Source organism: Otolemur garnettii, unplaced genomic scaffold (genome assembly GCF_000181295.1).
Source record: "Otolemur garnettii isolate 467f Iridium unplaced genomic scaffold, OtoGar3 scaffold00039, whole genome shotgun sequence".
NCBI lineage: Eukaryota > Metazoa > Chordata > Mammalia > Primates > Galagidae > Otolemur > Otolemur garnettii.
This window is the reverse complement of record NW_003852434.1, coordinates 13,849,445-13,854,501: the sequence shown is the minus strand read 5'-3', so window position 1 is coordinate 13,854,501 and position 5,057 is coordinate 13,849,445. Positions and strand designations below refer to the sequence as shown.

Below are 5,057 nucleotides of genomic sequence, written 5' to 3'. Positions count from 1 at the left end.
GGGCTGGGGATTCGAACCCGCCACCTTAGGTGTATGTGGCTGGCGCCTTAGCCGGTTGAGCTATAGGCACCGAGCCAGCCTTCCTGCCCTTCAGTGCACTGTCGGGTTGCAACTCTGTGACTAAAATTACAATATGCTTCAAATAAAAACATAAGACAATTCATCAAGTGGCCCCCAAAGAATTCTTATTTATGTTGTTGACATTCTGATAACATAGACTGTGTCCATATTAAATAAATAAAAACATGTCTCCAAAATTGAATACCTTTCCCCTAAACTGTGTACCTAAGAACCATCCAAAGGTTTCCTTTTTCATTTGAGACTCTTGTATTTTTTTTCCCTCAACTTGTTCTAGTTGAGACTTTAGAGAAGGGGGTTACGATCTTCTCATCTTGAAGTATTTTTACTTGATAGTATCAGCATGTGTTAAACAGAAGCTGAGTTTTTCTTTGGAGGGTCTTTCAACATGCAAACACTTCTAATTTTCCATGAGTAAAAGAAGGCTTCATAACAATATCCAAAAGTGCTTCAGTAAAGAACAGGTAGGTCAAAGATCTTTCTTCACTAAGGAGAAATAGATTTCCTTGAAAACATTTTAAATGGAGAAACAGTGCATTCTTCAAACTTAATTCTACTTGGTTACATGTGTGTATGTCATGGGGCAGGGAGCAGGGAGGGCCACTTCAAGGTATGTGTTTAACCCAGTGTTTTTCAACCATTTTTTATATCATGGAACACGTAAGTTATGTTGATCAAAAACAAGAATACAGAGTATATGTACTTTGAACTTTTTAAAAAAAAAATTTAATCTTTGAAGACTTTGACAGCACATCTAAGATCCTCTCCTGGCAACTGGATGAAAATCACTGCTCTAAGCCTTGGTGTTATCATTTTGTTATATTTTTACAACCAGGTCTTTAAAGGATTTACATTATGAAATACATAAAACATAAAAATGCAGAAGATAATGCTAACAAAAAATAATATTAATGCTTATATATTAACCACCCACATTTATCAGATCTGAATATTGTTATGCACAGTTTCAATCTCTCCATGATTCGGACATGTTCCAGGTTAATGTGTAGCACTAGTTGTCGGCTCAGCCCAGTGTCCCTTTCTGCGGATGAGCGTTATTTCCATGGTGTTGCTGCTGTAAACGGTGCTCCCTCTGTGCGTGTTTCTTTGGGCTCACTCGCCCCATGCAGTGGGTATTTGCCCACTACTGCTATGAGGCTTTATACCAGGTACTGGAAAAACAAAGACACATAAAATATGGTTTCGGCTCTTGAGAATCTCAGACCAGCAGAGGACAAAGATGCACAAATAAATTAATGTTGTAAAGCTTGCTAGTGCGTGTGCATAGATGTGTATATGTCTGTCTAGAAAAAGACGGAGGCAGAGAGAGAGGGCCTGGAGAGGGAGCGCTAGCTGCATTCCACACACTGATGAGTGAGTTGTGTCCCCTCTCACAGGATGAACAGAAATTCATTAGGCAGAATGAGAGCTGTAAAATGCTATACATGAATCAAAGAAAATGTTTACTCTTTCAGGATGATGGTTCCTGTCTGTGAGTGGTAAAAGATGGAGAAGAAGCTCAGGGGAGGACCACCCAGCATCGTAAACGGAGAGATGTGGATTTTATCCTGTAGGTCATGGGCAACCTGTAGATAGGTGTAATCACTAGAATAACATTGTATTGGTAGAAAAGTTGCTCTGGTCGCCTCTGGGCAGGGATGAGAGTGGAAGTAGCACTGATGTGGGTCTAAGCTAACATAGGAGTGGGTGAAAGTGAGAGGGTGGAGCAGGAAATGGACTGGCAGGACTGGCTGCCTTTGGAAACTGCATACATGGCGTCACCGTTCACAAGGAAGCAAAGTTTGGAGAGGTAAGTGACTGCGTGGAGCTGAGTTCAGTTTGTGCTAGAATTTGAGCCACTTGCTGTGTGTTTAGGAGGAAAAGTCCAGTAGTGGGCTGAAATATGTGGATTTGGGTTTGGGGGAGAACTCTGGTATGGAGTGATAAACTTGGAAGTCATTAGCCGGTATGGGTGGTAGTGGACACAAAGCCACGGGTATACCTGTCTAGAATGAGTTTGTTCCTATTGTGTGAATTGAACACGCTCCTATTCTGACATGTTGGGAGTGTGTTGGTTAATTTGGTGACCAGGGCCAGGGAGAGATGGCCTGTTCTTGCTCCAGCATTGACTTTTCTCATATAAAAAGAATTATGGTATTTTCTGAAGTTTGTTTCATACTGTTATTCTTTTATACCTGCAAGCGTTATCATCTTTGAAGCCACTGTTTGAGTAACATAAGAAAATGTCTTTGATAAACCAAAATATGCCGAATGGAAGATACATAAAGTTGTCCTGAAAATGTCTTCCTACATTGACTTCCCCTGTAATAACCTGGCGTCATTCCCGCTTCTGACACCTGGACGTTCTGTTTGTGCTTGCTTTTCCAGTCTGTGCAGGGTGCATTTGTCATGACTACCCAGTGCCTTTGCTTTAGTTCACTTCATTTCCATTTTGTGGCTTGGCCAGGTTATCTAATTATCTAAGGGACCGAGATGGTATGAGTAGGGCATGGTGAGAACGGCAGTAGGACAGTGTTGAAGTGAGGCTCGCTCTGTGACCTCCAGCAGCCACAAACGAATCTTTGTGTTTCTTTATGCTGGTGGAGAGCCTTATTCTCAGTACTGGAAGAGTCACTGTTGGTGCATTTCCTTCAATAGAAGTCAGGTGCTTGTCCTGGATTCAGCTTTTCTTCTAGAACAACGGTTCTCAACCTGTAGGTCACAACCCCTTTTTAACAATGAAAATACATTGTGGCATTAGGAAGGATGAGAACCACTGTCTTAGAAGGTGAGGAGGGGAAGATGATCTCTTCAGGGCCAATTCAGCCTGGGATTCTCTCTAATACCTTGTTTAGGGCTGTCCCACTTCAGGAAGGCTTCCTGTGGCATTGCATCAGCACTGCTGACTCAGAGCTTACACCTGCAGAGTTTAAAGGTAAGGTAGGGAGGAGGCAGAGAAACTGCTGAGAAATGATGACTGTCTTCAGTGAAAGAACCAGAAAATACCACTGCTGAACTTTCTAGTGCGGGTAGGAATATGAGCCGTTCCTTAGCTGTTCCAAGTCACCATCCTGTGCTGTATTCAACGTGTGGTCTGTGGATTGCTGGATGCCTCTTCCAGACGAGTTGACTGGCAGAAAGTTAGATGTTTTTATTAGATCTGCAGTCTTTATTAGTTGTGGCTTTGCAAATGGCATCCATGCATCTAATTATTAATAAAATCCAAGAAAACTAAAAATTCAAAAAAATTTAGGAATCAAAATGTTACACATCAAAACTTGTGTAATAATCTGTGTGGAGGCGGTGACTGAAATGTGCTGTGGAGGCTCTGACTGTGCACCTGCCAACTGGGAGGACCGGCAGCTGGTGGACGCCTGCCGTGCCTCCTGGGGCAGCTCTCGGTGAGAGCTGAGCTAAACCTTTTTACATGTTTAAATAGGTAATCAGAAAAGTGTTTCCAGCTCTGTCCTTCCCTCTTTCACTATCATGGATTTTCTCCAAATTTATTTTTGATTTAGTTAATTAGTAATTGCTTATTTTTAAATGACTGTTATAAAGCCCGAGAATTAAAGAGTGCTCTGCACAAGTGTGAGCTTTTTGACTATTGCTGGAGCAAATTCAAGTAAGTCCAGTTCTGTGAGTGCAGAGTTCGGGTGTATTAGTATTTTACTGCTGTGTGCCCTTTAAATCAAGATGACATCAAAGACAAGATATGACATTGTAAAAGGAAGGTACATTGCAGTGATTCTGTTGAGTGACCTACTGTTCGTGGTTCATACTTGTTATTTACGTTTATTTTGAACATAATCAGAACGATTCCTTGTATCTATAAAGTACATTCTCCCTCTCTTGCACATGTGCACACACTGAAGGACGTGTTACAATATGCAGCTTTCCCAGGATACTTGGTTTATTACTAAAAATAACACGGTACATCACACAGAATGCGAATTCCCTCCTGTGCACTAACAATAATGTACATTCTTCAGGTCACTAAGATAGCACCTGTAAATTTACTACTTTTGAATGAAAGGACCCCTGAAGGGGTTTCCCCCTCCTCTACATCCTGATACACCTTACGACATTTTAGTGGCAGCCCCACAGTTGAGTGTTATACGGCTTAGAAAGAACTCACACGACGGCATTAGCTGTACTGTGGCCACCGGGTTAGATTGTAAACTTAAGTAAATTTTTTTCAAATATGAATTTAAAGAAATTGTTTCAGACAGAAGCTTGTGAATGGACATTATCTGAGTTCCCAAAATACTACACTTAAGAATTTATCTTAAAGAGAATTATGAGGCTTATAGAGATAATATTCAAGGATATCAGATTTATTTCAGATAGCAAAAAGTACAAACAGTCTAAACACACAACAATGTAGGAACATTAGAGTGGTGTATTTATAAAAATTATACGCAGCCAAGTTAAATTATATTTTAAAAAATAATTATATGTTATCCATGATTAAAAGACGTATGACTCCCCCACATACACACTCACTAAAAGAGAAAGGATGGAATTTAGACATAGTTGAGAAGGGTAGTTACTGCTGACATCTGAACATCTGATGGGTGATAGGCAAATATCAATTCCTTTATCGTTCTCTGGATTCTCCACGTGGATTTTATAAGGTGTGCTGATTTCATACTTATAATAAAAAAATTGAGATGACCTATTATCCTTTTGAGCCACAGGCGCCGCCCGACTTGTCTACTTCTTAATTAGCACTGAGGAAGGAGTAGGGCAGGGATGAGGGGAGGCACAGAGAGGAGCCTCTGCCTCCTCCCAGTCAGTCCCCGGCCTCCAGCCTTGCTGTGCCCGGAACCCCGCCGTTGCTGACCTCCGTTCTCCGTGCCCGGAACCCCGCCGTTGCTGACCTCCGTTCTCCGTGCCCGGAACCCCGTCGTTGCTGACCTCCGTTCTCCGTGCCCGGAACCCCGGTGTTGCTGACCTCCGTTCTCCGTGCCCGGAACCCC

General features: G+C 42.0%; 1 protein-coding gene and 1 pseudogene across 2 annotated transcripts in view; both read left to right on the top strand.

The window, feature by feature from the left end:
- Positions 1 to 5,057, top strand: part of MTHFD2L (methylenetetrahydrofolate dehydrogenase (NADP+ dependent) 2 like) — a 128,506-nt gene that overhangs the window by 76,935 nt on the left and 46,514 nt on the right. The window lies entirely within an intron of this gene.
- Positions 3,340 to 5,057, top strand: part of LOC105887007 — an 11,278-nt pseudogene continuing 9,560 nt past the window's right edge.